Consider the following 17,186-nt stretch of genomic DNA (forward strand, 5'->3'; position numbering starts at 1 on the left):
TATTCAAAGGCACTGAATCTGTTTGGCAATGGTATCTCAAATGAATAAAATTGCATAATGATACAACCAGAAATTCCACAGAGGGGCAGGATTTCTAATGTCAGGATTACCAGTGGATCCATTTTGAGAACTTCATTCCCAATCACACAGCAATAGGGCCTGCAATGTTTAAAGAGCAACCAATAAATACATCACAACAGGATTTCCTTTTATTTCATCAAGGAGTATATTACAAACCGTCACTGTGAAGCAACTAACCATTCCCCGCCCCCGCCCGAGATCAAGAGGAGGTGGAGGTACATCAGCGGTTCAGATGACTTCAGTGTCAGATGGTGATCAACAACAGTCAAATATTCATCTGTTCCACCACGTGACTCTCTGGCAGGATGGATATCTTCTCCTGGATGTTGGTGAAGGAAACATGGAACGGGTGATCTGACCTCAGGATTATTGAGGAAGAGCACAAAAGAATTGGTTAAGAGCAGCAACCATTTTGCTTCCCTTTTGTGTTATATTCCAGAAAACTAGTTATTATAGGACAGAACTGCAGCCAATCTTTTACACACCTTTATAAGTATTTATTTGCAGAATTACACATTACCTCATAAACCTACAATGAGGTTTTTACTCTGTCGATTTATAGGGGCACGAGTGAATCCCCAATTTGAAAACTACTCTAAAGAAACCAGCCAGCATGATTTGCTGACACTCCTTTATGGTAAAGAGCTACAAGATGTTTCACCGTGTAAAAGTCAGTCTGGGGGCCATTGCTCTGGCCAGCAGAATACCACCTCACCCTCCCCACCATGCAGTACTTGTACAGGTTCATCACCTCCCAGCCTCCAGTTCACATCCTGAAATTTACCACTTTATCATTCTTTGCCTGGCTTGGGATGTCCCTGAGCATCTACACACATTTCAGCTCTGCCTCCAGATGTTTGAAACTTAGCTGAGAATTCTCCCTGCAGTGATTCACGCTGGGGAAGAAAATCCTTGATCACATTTTGTATCAGCTCGCTGTCTCTTTTATTCTAGCCTCCTGTTTCTGGGTTCTTCTGGTTTTCATTGTGAAGACATCTCCGAGTTATGATGTGGGCCCTGGATTCTGACCCCATACAAGTCCTGTCAGTTCAAGATGGGATGGGTTAAAGGCACAGACTTGAGATACAGCACATACTGACAAAGCAACAATTGCAACTCTTGGTAATCATACGAGATTGAGCAGCTTTGTTCTTAATATGGATCCTACAGTACCACAGGCTTTCAAAGTATCTGTGCCAAAATATGTAGAAATGGGACTGCAGGACAGACACTGCTTGTAAAATATCCTAAAACTGAGACGTTTATATGACTCAAAATCAAACTTTAATACTTTAGAAATAAAAGATTTAATCCCAGGTGACCTTTCACAGGTTAGAGTGTAAAAGCATCATTTTCAGCCTCTAGCAATCTAGGGGACAATAAAGCTCCTTCATTTCAGTCAAAATAATATAGAACAGTTATCATTTTTATGTGACTGCGAAAGGATTGTTTTATAATTCTCAAGCAACACAATTGTGGCTTTGTCACACACACTGAAGTCTAAACAAATGACTTACTACTAAACAAGTAATGATTCCCACTTTTATTCACGTGCTGACCACTTTCATGTAAATCTCACCACCCGGTATTCCTCTACTCCTTTTCAACCACATCTCTCCATCCGTGACAGCTGCTGGTGATAAGCTCTCTCTTGTCACTTAGAACGGCACTCTCATTCCAAACTGCATAACCTCTGGCCCTTCATTTGCAATGATACTTCTGCAGCTCTCAAATTACCTCAACCACTCTCTCTCCGCCATCTTTGATGGCCATGTCCCCAGTAAAACACTTACTCCCACCTTGATTGTTAACCCCAGTCTGACCCCCATCTTCACTCGAGTGCAGGGATGCAGACTTGAGCGTGACCGGTACACAACGGTTTAGCCATTCACTAATGGCACAATAGTGATAAATGGATTTCTTCTAGTAGCCCTTCTTCGGAACTGGTTCCGAAGAAGGGTCACTGACCCGAAACGTTAACTCTGCTTCTCTTTCCACAGATGCTGCCAGACCTGCTGAGTGGTTCCAGCATTTCTTGCTTTTATTTCAGATTTCCAGCATCTGCAGTATTTTGTTTTTATTTCTTCTAGTAGCCATTACTGAGCAAATTTTTTTTTATTATTCATTCATGGGATGTGGGTGTCGCTAACAAGGCCAGCATTTATTACCCATCCCTAATGGACATTAGTGAAGTAGATGGGTTTTTACAACAATCCAGTACTTTCATCGTCAGCATTACTGATCCAGCTTTTTACTCCAGATGTATTTAAATAACTGAATTTAAATTCCCCATTTGCCATGGTGGGATTTGAACTCGTCTCCAGATCATTAGTCCAGGTGTCTGGATTACTGGACCCATAACATAACCAGTATGCTCCTGTCCCCTGTGGTTTCAGGGTAACCAAAATTGGGAGCAAAATATTCCAGGGTACTTAATGCTTAGACAAAATGCTTGCTGGATGCACAGTGGATGCACAGGTTGTGATCTTCCACAATCCCCTAGCTTTGAGAACAGTCCCAGTGGATTGAAAGTTACCAATGTTCAAGAAAGGAGGGAGAGAGAAAACAGGGAATGAAAGGTCAGTTTGCCTGGCATCAGTAATGGGGAAAACGCTAAAATCTATTATTGGGGATGTAATAATGACACTTGGAAAATCATACAATTAGGCGGGGTCAACATGGTTTTATGAAAAGGAAATTGCATTTGACAAATCTGTTAAGAGAGTCTTGAGGTTTTAACTAGCAGAGTAGATAAGGGGAAACCAGTGGGAGTAGTATATTTGGATTTTCAGAAGGCATTCAATAAGGTGCCAAACGACTCATGGGTTTGGAGGTATTGTATTAGCATGGATTGAGGATTGGACAGAGTAGGAATAAACAGGACATTTTTAGTTTATCAGGCTGTTGGGTGGAGTACCGTGAACAATTTTGATCTCCTTACCTAACAAGGATATACTTGCCTTCGATGGGGTGCACCAAAGGATCACTAGATTGATTCCTGAAATGAGAGGGCTGTCCTATGAGGAGAAATTGAATAGATTGGGATGATATTCTCTGGAGTTTCCTCTCAATTACCACCCCCTCTGGAGCAGACTTAAAGGCTGAATCACTAATGTTGGAACATAGAGAGGAGGAGATGCGCTAAAGGTCAGAATCAGAGGTTGATAAGGGAGGCAAGGCAGAGGTAAAGTTTAAATGTGATATATTGAGGATTTGGGTAACAATGCAGGCCAGTGAGGCTGAGAGTGACGGGCAAGTGGAACAGGATGATGACAGCAGGGTTTTAGAGAAGTTGAAGTTGATGGAGGATGAAAATTTAGAAGCTGAAAACAACAAAATTGAGTCCAGGGATTGGATTAAAGAGTACAGGAAATTTTTGGTGGTGAGGTAGGTATCACTTCAAAAGTGGAAGTGAGAAATCTTGGTAATGGAATTGGGTACAGAATTGAATCTAAGCTCTAGGTCAAACAGCCTCGTTGAGCCAAAGAGAGGAGACTGTTGCAGGTGATCAGGGTTTCTTCCATGGACTGTAGGTTGTGAAGACCAAAAGCACCAACTGGACGACAGAACAGAATTGTCATCGCAATCAGAAACAAGACAATCTGCTGCACTCGGCAAGATTTGTCGTGGACATTCTGCAAACAGCAGTATGTGACCGACTGTTCACAATCTCTTAGCACAAAACGCACTGACCCCGGGCACCCTGATCTCAATCTGAACTCACACCCCGACCAACCCCTTTTTGACTGACTGCTCACTCCCCGATCCTCCAATAACAGACCCTCCCCTAACTGACTGACCTCTCACACCCAGACTGACCTCTCACTGACCTGACTCTTCACACTCTGACCCCTCACTGACTGACCCTCACTCCCCAATCCATCATTGACTGACTCCTCAGTGACCCTCACACCCCACCCATCACTGACTGACCCTCATACCTTGACCTCTCAGTGAGTGACCCCTCACTAAGTGACCCTTACCTTGACCCCTCACTCGATGACCCCTTAACCCCTGACTATCTGATCCTCACTGACTGAGCCCTCACACCATAATACTCATTCCCTTGATCCCTCTCTGACTGACCCTCACACCCTGACTCCTCACTCAATTACGCGCTCAGCCCCTGACCTCCATCATTCTGACCCCTCATTGACCCTCAGCCCCTGACCCCTCATTGACCCTCAACCCCTGGCCCCCAATTGACCCTCAGCCCCGGGCGCCCCCCCCCACTCAATGACTTCTTAGCCCCTCACTATCTGACCCTCACCCCAACCCCTGACTGACTGACCCTTGTACCCTGACCCCGTCACCCTCACTCAATAACTGACCATCGCGCGCTGACTCTCCTTCATTGACCCCCTCACAACAGGACCCCTCATCCCCCGGTCCTGCTCTCCGCGTCTCCGACTGCTGCCTCACCTCCATCACTAACTCCTTCCAGGGAGCCCGAACAACATCCCTCCCTTTCCCGATCCACAGAAACCCGTCCGCTGCTTCCCGCCAAAATACCCGCCTCCCATTGGCTGTGAGGCATCCGACTCGCCCTACAAATGACGTCATTACCGAGAGCCCGATTCCGATTGGTGCTTTAAAATGTCAATCATCTGTTTTCCGGGCCGAGCTCCTCGCCGAATGTGACGTACGCAGGAAAAACCGTTATGCTAATAAGGCGGCCGTTATGCTAATGAGGCCCTGGCGCCCCGGGACATGGGGGTGGGCGGGACATCAAGCAATGCAGAGCTGATTGACATCGGACTAACCAATAGAAAGTCACCGGAACATCGATGCCGTGCGGGTATCAGCCAATGAGGAGAGGCGGCGCTGCCGGTCGCTGAGGCCAAGGAGGCGGAAAGAAAAGGCGGCCATTTCACGAAGTAAATGTGTTTTTGTTTTTATTTCTCAGTGTCGAGCAATAGGGTACAGATTGGGAGGGAAGGATAAAAAAAACCCGCCCTGTTCCTGTCGCTGGGGTTAGGGTTAAAATCAGATTGAAAGATTTCCCCTTGGCGCTGATTTACACACAGTGGGCGGAATTTTATGCAGTCCGCCGCCGGGGAGTGCGGATGATATAATTAGGCGGGAGATGTTTCTTCATATTCTCAACAGCGGGATATTTTAGAGGAATTAAGTCTGTGGCGGGTTTGCGGCACTCCGGGGTTACCTCAATGCGGTGATTGCTGCTTTGCAGTTACTTAAATAACATGACTAATTATTACCCTACGATTTAGTCCGACCTACCGGGTCAAGTGAATGGCGAGCGATATTTCCGTGCCACCCGGTTCACAAACATCTCGGGGGGGATGGCGGCGAAGGTATGGGCAGGGGATACATGGAGAAGCAGCGGAGGATAGTTGGGAGGGAAGAGTGGGGTTGATCGGGTGCACAAATGAGCAGTTTGAGCGTACTGGCTAGCAGAGGGAATGGTCACAGTCAATGGGGCAAATAGATTTTGTAGGGGGGAAGGTCAAGACTAATGGGTGGGTATTTGACAGCTTCATTTGGAGGGGAACGGGACTCGGCCAGAATGGTCAGTTCGATGTGAGGGGGTTCAAGGATTAGAGTCAGTATGTCGATAGTAACGGGAGTAGGACAGTGGGGAGTGATGGCATGATTATATTGATGATTACACTTTGCACGGTAACCGGGAGGCTCAGTGGTAACGGAGGGAAGGATAACAGTAACATTAGGTGGGTCAAGAGTGATGGGTTCAAGCTGGAAGATTGCAGGAGGTGGTTGGAAGGTGGGGAGATTTGCCCTGAATTCCACTCGCACCATTTTCTCCAATGATAATGGACCACATGGACACTCAAAGTTTGCAATGAGAGTGGCTGGTGGCAAATAACAGTGGGTGTGTCTTCTACCTGGCTGCAATTTGAAGGCAGATAATAAGTGAGCTGTTCATTGACTTGCTGTTTCAGCTCACGAGCAACAGATGGCTCAATGCCCACGCTCTGCTTGTTGATTGTTCAGAAAAGCCACAGTGTTGTGGGTGTCATTCACCCAATTTGTCTAGTGCCACGGGAAAAAGAACAAAGAGAGAGAGAGACGAAGGAGAACTCTCTTCCCTCAACTCGTGATGCCTGAGTACCTGCAACGGCAGAATAAGAAGGTGAGGATGACCCAAAGGATAACATTGAGGAACATCCTTATCGAAGACGGGTCCTGGCATGTCATCGCATCCTCAAGACAAGGACAAATTACCTTCAAATGTCAGAAAGGCAATGTCACAGATACCTAAGGGGTGTCACATGAAAAGGTCAGAGAAATTTGTCGGATCCTGCAGCATGACCTGCAGCAGCTCAGCTTCGGTGGGAATCCCATGCCAGTTGCCCTCATATGAACATACGAATTAGGAGCAGGAGTAGGCCACTTGGCCCCTCGATCCTGCTCTGCCATTCAGTAGGATCATGACTGATCTGATTGTAACCTCAACTCCACATTCCCGCCTCCCTCCAATAACCTTTCACCCCTTGCTTATCAAGAATCTATCTACCTCTGCCTTAAAAATATTCAAAGACTCTGCTTCCACTGCCTTTTGAGGAAGAGAGTTCCAAAGATCTACAACCCTCTCAGAGAAAAAAATTCTCATCTCTGTCTTAAATGGGTGACACCTTATTTTTAAACTGACCTCTAGTTCTAGATTCTCCCACAGGGGGAAACATCCTTTCCACATCCACCCTGTCAAGACCCCTCACAATCTTTCTGTTTCAATCAAGTCGCCTCTTACTCTTCTAAACCCCAGTGGATTCAAGTCTAGCCTGTCCAACCTTTCCTCAGAAGACAACCTGCCCATTCCAGGTATTAGTCTAGTAAACCTTCTCTGATCTGTTTCCAATGCATTTACATCCTTCCTTAAGGAAGGAGACCAATACTGTACACATCTCAAGTTGACTGCTGCACTCAATTTGTTCCTCCAGCAGCTCTTTCCAGGGATCCATGGGCAACATATATGGCATCTCGCAGTCTGCGACCCACAATGCATCAAAGAGGAGACCAATGCCCTTTTTCAATGTGCCAATGATTTCACCTACTTACCTGTAGATAAGGATAGCCAGGCAGCAAGGTCTGTGGTCTTCGGTGCCATCGCTGGCTTCCTTAGAGTGCAAGGGGTGATCGACTGTACTCATGTAGCTATTAGAGCTCCCTGGGACCAGCCTGCTGTCTTTGTCAATCACAAAGGCTTCTACTCTTTAAAAGTACAGCTTGTTTGCGACCACAGGAGAAGAATCATGCATGTTGCGCATGTTTCCTAGGGAGCTGCTGTGACTCCTACATTTTGAGGAACTCCCAGCTGCCAGAAGTTTTCAAGGAACCGGCCAAAGTGGGCGGATGGATCCTGGGTGAAAGGATTACCCCTTTGTCAATGGTTGATGACACCAGTACGTTATCCCCAAAGTTTTGCTGAAGAGATATAGTTTCGCTCATGCATCCACCAGAGTTATCATTGAAAACACCACTGGCATGCTGAAAATGGGATTCTGTTGCCTTGACCGGTCTGTAGAGGCTCTTCAGTACGCGCCACAGAGGGTGTCACAAGTAATCGTCTGCTGTGCTTTGTACAACCTTGTAATTAATTAGATGTGGCAACATTCTGCAGGTGGAGGAACAGGAGGAACACCAGTCCTCCTCAGATCAGGATGACTATGAAGAGAGTAAGGAGGAGGACAACAATGACAATGATGCCATCATCAATATGAGAGCCATGGAGAGACATGCAAGGGACATCAGGGAGAACCTCATTTATGCACGTTTCAGCCAACAATAAGCCACATCATCAAGGAATGTTGGGAGGAGAAACATGCCAATTCCCCACAGAAATTTCCTTTTGCATGAGGTCTTATTTATCACTGTAATTTTAACGAAGCATTGCTGCACTTTCATGTGATTGGTATTTGAAATCATCTATGGGCGATGATGAATGCAGCCACACACCACTGCAAGCAGTGTTATGACCATAGAAAACGAGAGTAAGGCTTGACAGTATTGGAAAACATTATTAATCATCAATAGGAAAACAGTCATCATTGAAGATTGAAGGTTCAAATTCCAATGAGATATGGACATTGGACATTTCCTGAGAGCAAATTTTGCAGGAAATAAAAAGGTTTTAATATATCTTTCCAATCGTGACAATTTGTACAGCACCTGTTCCCATTATGTCTCGGTACTACCCTGACATTATCTGCTGAGGTGGAGGCAGTCTGCTCAATGCACTGCCCTGTTGCTGTGGATGACCATGGCGGGCATTCTCTGGAGAGATGGGGCCTTGATGGCTCCATCCTACTGGGGATCTGCAGCAATGGTGCTTGAGTATCCCCCATGTGCTCGCCTGCTGGAGGTAAGGGGGTCAATGTCAAGGGGAGGACGAGATGCTGCTTACCCTGGGTGTGTCCTGAAAGGAAGGCTCCGGGGAAGCTGGCACGCGCTCCTCCTCCATCTATGTGCATCATGGCACCTGCCTGAAGGAGGTCCAGGTTCCATGCCCCCACTCACTTAGACTCTGCTGCATGGAGTCCACAGCAACAGCAATGCATGCAGGTCAGATCACATGGCTTCAGTGCTCAACCAAACGTGCCACGGAGCTCGCCAGACTCTCGACTGAGGAAGCCATATGCTCATATGCCTGGTACATGGCAGATGTTGTAGCTTGCGTGGACTCCTCCATGGCACGTGCAAAGCCACGCATGACCTCAGGCATCTCTGACATATTGTCCAAATGGCTTTGCAACACATCCAGCAGACTTCTTGTAGCAACAAACAAAGGATCATAATGAGCCTGGAGCTGAGCAGGGGTCTGGTCTCCAGCAGTCCTCCGATTGTCAGGGTGGCACATACTCCCAGAGCTGCTGGGACATGTCTGTGTTGTGTACACCAGCTTGTGACCCAGATTCTAATCGTAAACCCCCCCGCGGACCATGAGGATGTATCTTCACTGGCGGAGGTGGAAGAAGAGGCACGTGACAGCACACCTTCAGGGACATTGACTTCTTCCTACCCAGAGAAGGATTCTTGAGTCACAGGGCATTCTGTGACTTGAGTGTGGGCACCTGCAGTGGAGACACAAATAGAGGCACTTTAAGCATGTGCTTCATATGAGTTCAAACAATTTCCTTCCGTTTCCAAATATGGCTGCAAGAGCAGATGGCATTTCATCCGAAGAAGGGTCACTGACCCGAAACGTTAACTCTGCTTCTCTTTTCACAGATGCTGCCAGACCTGCTGAGTGGTTCCAGCATTTCTTGCTTTTATTTCAGATTTCCAGCATCCGCAGTATTTTGCTTTTATTTTGGCACTTCATCCTGACACTTTATGTCTCCTGCCTCGCCATCTCCACTCGCCCTGCCTCTCTCCTCTCTTGCAATCTCCTCAGCCTCCTCCTCAGCCATGGTCAGTACATGATGTGAGGGACCCTTCCTCCCTTCTTAACATGCTTACGCTGGTTGTGGCTTTGTTTATCTGCAACAGATAGTGCAGATGTAATAACATGGCAATTGATGCAACACAACCATTGCATACATGCATCAACATCATCCACTCTGCATTGGCTTTCGCAAGACACATTCAATCACATAAACAATGCCAATCTTCATCATATAGTGAATGGTATCAAGGTTACTCACACATTCCACTGCCTCCTTGTGTACCCTCTGCCTTATCTTTGGAATTCTGTACTCCAGGGGGTTGTGGATGCTCCATCATTGAAATTATTTCAGGCGAGGATAGATTTTTGGTTTTGCAGGGAATCGAGGGATATGGGGAGCGGGCAGGAAAGTGGAATTGAAGCCCAAGATCAGCCATGACCATACTGAATGGCAGAACAGGTTCAATGGGCCATATGATCCACTTCTGCTCCTATTGTGTTGAAGACAAAGCCATGGAAGAAAACAGTGGGGAAGCTTCACGAGGACCACTTGCTCTCGCTGATCTGATCACATCATTGATTTGCTTGCGGCACTGCACCCATGTTATACGAGTTACCCACGGGTCGAGACCTCCTCCACTACTCCAAGCGGGCTGGCTTGGTGAGATGAGAGGGTCTTCTGACTCCATACGCAGGGAGAGGACCTCCCATCTTTCCCTGATAGCCTGGAGGAGAAACTGCAGGGAGGCATCACCGAACTGTGGGGCGGGACGCTGCTTCTTGACTGCCATGAGACTCACATTGTCTGTCGGGCAAATAAATTAAATGAGGTTGATGGTGGCTCGCACAAAATATGGGAGGCAAAAACATTTTGACTTTAGAAAAAGCTCCAATTTAAGTTAGTCTGAAGATATTTACATGACAGGAAGGCTGCTGATCCTTGAGGCTCCAAGCACAATGTTTTTTATCTGTGGTGATTAATGGTGCTTGGGACAGTGACGGCGGGTTCCACCAATGGAAGGCTGCCCCCGGTGCATGATCTGAAGTGTTCCGCATGCCCATCGCCGCATGGCTAATTTAAATACAAAATCATGTGGGAAACTGGATTTGAGGGAGTTGCGATAACTGTTGGTCCCATCGGGAATGCCACAGCGCTCATAAGATGCTATCTAGTGTATTTCTATCGCGGACAGTGGGAGGTTTTACTAATTTACACACAGTGTATTTCCATCACGGACAGTGGGTGGTTTCACTGATTTACACACAGTGTATTTCTATCATGGACAGTGGGTGGTTTCACTGATTTACACACAGTGTATTTCTATCATGGACAGTGGGTGGTTTCACTGATTTACACACTGTGTATTTCTATCATGGACAGTGGGTGGTTTCACTGATTTACACACTGTATTTCTATCATGGACAGTGGGTGGTTTCACTGATTTACACACTGTGTATTTCTATCATGGACAGTGGGTGGTTTCACTGATTTACACACAGTGTATTTCTATCATGGACAGTGGGTGGTTTCACTGATTTACACACTGTGTATTTCTATCATGGACAGTGGGTGGTTTCACTGATTTACACACTGTATTTCTATCATGGACAGTGGGTGGTTTCACTGATTTACACACTGTGTATTTCTATCACGGACAGTGGGAGGTTTCACTGATTTACACACAGTGTATTTCTATCACGGACAGTGGGTGGTTTCACTGATTTACACAGTATATTTCTATCATGGAAAGTGGGTGGTTTCACTGATTTACACACAGTGTATCATGGACAGTGGGTGGTTTCACAGATTAACACACTATATTTCTATCATGGACAGTGGGTGGGTTCACTGATTTACACACTGTATTTCTATCATGGACAGAGGGTGGTTTCACTGATTTACACACTGTATTTCTATCATGGACAGAGGGTGGTTTCACTGATTTACACACAGTGTATTTCTATCACGGACAGTGGGTGGTTTCACTGATTTGCACACAGTGTATTTCTATCATGGACAGTGGGTGGTTTCATTGATATACACAGTGTATTTCTATCAAGGACAGTGGGAGGTTTCACTGATTGACACACAGTGTATTTCTATCATGGACAGTGGGTGGTTTCACTGATTTACACACAGTGTATTTCTATCACGGACAGTGGGTGGTTTCACTGATTGACACACAGTGTATTTCTAAAACGGACAGTGGGAGGTTTCACTGATTGACACACAGTGTATTTCTATCACGGACAGTGGGTGGTTTCACTGATTTACACACTGTGTATTTCTTTCACGGACAGTGGGTGGTTTCACTGATTTACACACAGTGTATTTCTATCATGAACAGTGGGTGGTTTCACTGATTTACACACAGTGTATTTCTGTCATGGACAGTGGGTGGTTTCACTGATTTACACACTGTATTTCTATCATGGACAGTGGGTGGTTTCACTGATTTACACACAGTGTATTTCTTTCACGGACGGTGGGTGGTTTCACTGATTTACACACAGTGTATTTCTTTCACGGACAGTGGGTGGTTTCACTGATTTACATACAGTGTATTTCTGTCATGGACAGTGGGTGGTTTCACTGATTTACACACAGTGTATTTCTATCACGGACAGTGGGTGGTTTCACTGATTTACACACAGTGTATTTCTATCACGGACAGTGGGTGGTTTCACTGATTTACACACAGTGTATTTCTATCACGGACAGTGGGTGGTTTCACTGATTTACACACAGTGTATTTCTATCATGGACAGTGGGTGGTTTCACTGATTTACACACAGTGTATTTCTATCACGGACAGTGGGTGGTTTCACTGATTTACACACAGTGTATTTCTATCACGGACAGTGGGTGGTTTCACTGATTTACACACAGTGTATTTCTATCAGGGACAGTGGGTGGTTTCACTGATTTACACACAGTGTATCATGGACAGTGGGAGGTTTCACTGATTTCCACACAGTGTATTTCTATCGTGGACAGTGGGTGGTTTCACTAATTAACACCCAGTGTATTTCTATCACGGACAGTGGGTGGGTGCACTGATTTACACACAGTGTCTTTCTGTCATGGACAGTGGGTGGCAACAGTGATTTACACACAGTGTATAATGGACAGTGGGTGGTTTCACTGATTTACACACTATATTTCTATCATGGACAGTGGGTGGCTACAGTGATTTACACACGATGAATTTCTATCATGGACAGTGGGAGGTTTCACTGATTTACACACGTTGAATTTCTGTCATGGACAGTGGGAGGTTTCACTGATTTACACACAGTGTATTTCTATCGGGGACAGTGGGTGGTTTCACTGATTTACACACAGTGTATTTCTATCATGGACAGTAGGTTGTTTCACTGATTTACACACAGTGTATTTCTATTAGGGACAGTGGGAGGTTTCACTGATTTGCACACTGTGTATTTCTATCAGGGACAGTGGGAGGTTTCACTGATTTACACACTATATTTCTATCAGGGACAGTGGGTGGTTTCACTGATTTACACACACTATTTCTATCACGGACAGTGGGTGGTTTCACTGATTTACACACAGTGTATTTCTATCATGGACAGTGGGTGGTTTCACTGATTTACACACAGTGTATTTCTATCACGGACAGTGGGTGGTTTCACTGATTTACACACAGTGTATTTCTATCACGGACAGTGGGTGGTTTCACTGATTTACACACAGTGTATTTCTATCAGGGACAGTGGGTGGTTTCACTGATTTACACACAGTGTATTTCTATCATGGACAGTGGGTGGTTTCACTGATTTACACACATAGTATTTCTATCACGGACAGTGGGTGGTTTCACTGATTTACATACTGTGTATTTCTATCACTGACAGTGGGTGTTTTCACTATTTACACACAGTGTATTTCTATCACGGACAGTGGGTGGTTTCACTGATTTACACACAGTGTATTTCTATCACTGACAGTGGGTGGTTTCACTGTTTACACACAGTGTATTTCTATCACGGACAGTGGGTGGTTTCACTGATTTACACACAGTGTATTTCTATCACTGACAGTGGGTGGTTTCACTGTTTACACACAGTGTATTTCTATCAGGGACAGTGGGTTGTTTCACTGATTTACACACAGTATATTTCTATCACTGACAGTGGGTGGTTTCACTATTTACACACAGTGTATTTCTATCAGGGACAGTGGGTGGTTTCACTGATTTACATACTGTGTATTTCTATCACTGACAGTGGGTGTTTTCACTATTTACACACAGTGTATTTCTATCAGGGACAGTGGGTGGTTTCACTGATTTACATACTGTGTATTTCTATCACTGACAGTGGGTGGTTTCACTGATTTACACACAGTGTATTTCTATCACGGACAGTGGGTGGGTTCACTGATTTACACACAGTGTATTTCTATCACGGACAGTGGGTGGTTTCACTGATTTGCACACAGTGTATTTCTATCAGGGACAGTGGGTGGTTTCACTGATTTACACACAGTGTATTTCTATCATGGACAGTGGGTGGTTTCACTGATTTACACACAGTGTATTTCTATCACTGACAGTGGGTGGTTTCACTATTTACACACAGTGTGTTTCTATCAGGGACAGTGGGTGGTTTCACTGATTTACACACAGTGTATTTCTTTCAGGGACAGTGGGTGGTTTCACTGATTTACATACTGTGTATTTCTATCACGGACAGTGGGTGGTTTCACTGATTTACACACAGTGTATTTCTATCACGGACAGTGGGTGGTTTCACTGATTTACACACAGTGTATTTCTATCACGGACAGTGGGTGGTTTCACTGATTTACACACACTGTATTTCTATCACGGACAGTGGGTGGTTTCACTGATTTACACACACTGTATTTCTATCACGGACAGTGGGTGGGTTCACTGATTTGCACACAGTGTATTTCTATCATGGACAGTGGGTGGTTTCACTGATTTACACACAGTGTATTTCTATCACGGACAGTGGGTGGTTTCACTGATTTACACACAGTGTATTTCTATCACTGACAGTGGGTGGTTTCACTGTTTACACACAGTGTATTTCTATCAGGGACAGTGGGTTGTTTCACTGATTTACACACAGTATATTTCTATCACTGACAGTGGGTGGTTTCACTGATTTACACACAGTGTATTTCTATCATGGACAGTGGGTGGTTTCACTGATTTACACACAGTGTATTTCTATCATGGACAGTGGGTGGTTTCACTATTTACACACAGTGTATTTCTATCAGGGACAGTGGGTGGTTTCACTGATTTACATACTGTGTATTTCTATCACTGACAGTGGGTGTTTTCACTATTTACACACAGTGTATTTCTATCAGGGACAGTGGGTGGTTTCACTGATTTACATACTGTGTATTTCTATCACTGACAGTGGGTGGTTTCACTGATTTACACACAGTGTATTTCTATCACGGACAGTGGGTGGGTTCACTGATTTACACACAGTGTATTTCTATCACGGACAGTGGGTGGTTTCACTGATTTGCACACAGTGTATTTCTATCAGGGACTGTGGGTGGTTTCACTGATTTACACACAGTGTATTTCTATCATGGACAGTGGGTGGTTTCACTGATTTACACACAGTGTATTTCTATCACTGACAGTGGGTGGTTTCACTATTTACACACAGTGTATTTCTATCAGGGACAGTGGGTAGTTTCACTGATTTACACACAGTGTATTTCTATCAGGGACAGTGGGTGGTTTCACTGATTTACATACTGTGTATTTCTATCACTGACAGTGGGTGGTTTCACTATTTACACACAGTGTATTTCTATCATGGACAGTGGGTGGTTTCACTGATTTACACACAGTGTATTTCTATCATGGACAGTGGGAGGTTTCACTGATTTACACACAGTGTATTTCTATCAGGGACAGTGGGTGGTTTCACTTATTTACATACTGTGTATTTCTATCATGGACAGTGGGTGGTTTCACTTATTTACACACTGTGTATTTCTATCAGGGACAGTGGGTGGTTTCACTGATTTGCACACCGTGTATTTCTATCACGGACAGTGGGTGGTTTCACTGATTTACACACAGTGTATTTCTATCACGGACAGTGGGAGGTTTCACTGATTTACACACAGTGTATTTCTATCATGGACAGTGGGAGGTTTCACTGATTTACACACAGTGTATTTCTATCATGGACAGTGGGTGGTTTCACTGATTTACACACAGTGTATTTCTATCACGGACAGTGGGTGGTTTCACTGATTTACACACAGTGTATTTCTATCACGGACAGTGGGTGGTTTCACTGATTTACATACTGTGTATTTCTATCACTGACAGTGGGTGTTTTCACTATTTACACACAGTGTATTTCTATCAGGGACAGTGGGTGGTTTCACTGATTTACACACAGTGTATTTCTATCACGGACAGTGGGTGGGTTCACTGATTTACACACAGTGTATTTCTATCAGGGACAGTGGGTGGTTTCACTGATTTACACACAGTGTATTTCTATCATGGACAGTGGGTGGTTTCACTGATTTACACACAGTGTATTTCTATCACTGACAGTGGGTGGTTTCACTATTTACACACAGTGTATTTCTATCAGGGACAGTGGGTGGTTTCACTGATTTACACACAGTGTATTTCTATCAGGGACAGTGGGTGGTTTCACTGATTTACATACTGTGTATTTCTATCACGGACAGTGGGTGGTTTCACTGATTTACACACAGTGTATTTCTATCACGGACAGTGGGTGGTTTCACTGATTTACACACAGTGTATTTCTATCACGGACAGTGGGTGGTTTCACTGATTTACACACACTGTATTTCTATCACGGACAGTGGGTGGTTTCACTGATTTACACACACTGTATTTCTATCACGGACAGTGGGTGGGTTCACTGATTTGCACACAGTGTATTTCTATCATGGACAGTGGGTGGTTTCACTGATTTACACACAGTGTATTTCTATCACGGACAGTGGGTGGTTTCACTGATTTACACACAGTGTATTTCTATCACTGACAGTGGGTGGTTTCACTGTTTACACACAGTGTATTTCTATCAGGGACAGTGGGTTGTTTCACTGATTTACACACAGTATATTTCTATCACTGACAGTGGGTGGTTTCACTGATTTACACACAGTGTATTTCTATCATGGACAGTGGGTGGTTTCACTGATTTACACACAGTGTATTTCTATCATGGACAGTGGGTGGTTTCACTATTTACACACAGTGTATTTCTATCAGGGACAGTGGGTGGTTTCACTGATTTACATACTGTGGATTTCTATCACTGACAGTGGGTGTTTTCACTATTTACACACAGTGTATTTCTATCAGGGACAGTGGGTGGTTTCACTGATTTACATACTGTGTATTTCTATCACTGACAGTGGGTGGTTTCACTGCTTTACACACAGTGTATTTCTATCACGGACAGTGGGTGGGTTCACTGATTTACACACAGTGTATTTCTATCACGGACAGTGGGTGGTTTCACTGATTTGCACACAGTGTATTTCTATCAGGGACTGTGGGTGGTTTCACTGATTTACACACAGTGTATTTCTATCATGGACAGTGGGTGGTTTCACTGATTTACACACAGTGTATTTCTATCACTGACAGTGGGTGGTTTCACTATTTACACACAGTGTATTTCTATCAGGGACAGTGGGTGGTTTCACTGATTTACACAC

At 44.7% G+C, this 17,186-nt stretch overlaps 1 long non-coding RNA gene across 1 annotated transcript in view; it reads left to right on the top strand.

The window, feature by feature from the left end:
* The first annotated feature begins 4,803 nt into the window (after positions 1-4,803).
* Positions 4,804-17,186, top strand: part of LOC137352934 (uncharacterized) — an 83,649-nt gene continuing 71,266 nt past the window's right edge. The window contains exon 1 of the long non-coding RNA XR_010969794.1: positions 4,804-4,958. This is a non-coding gene — a long non-coding RNA (uncharacterized lncRNA). The remainder of the gene's footprint in view (positions 4,959-17,186) is intronic.

The sequence above is a fragment of the Heterodontus francisci genome, chromosome 39, assembly GCF_036365525.1.
Source record: "Heterodontus francisci isolate sHetFra1 chromosome 39, sHetFra1.hap1, whole genome shotgun sequence".
NCBI lineage: Eukaryota > Metazoa > Chordata > Chondrichthyes > Heterodontiformes > Heterodontidae > Heterodontus > Heterodontus francisci.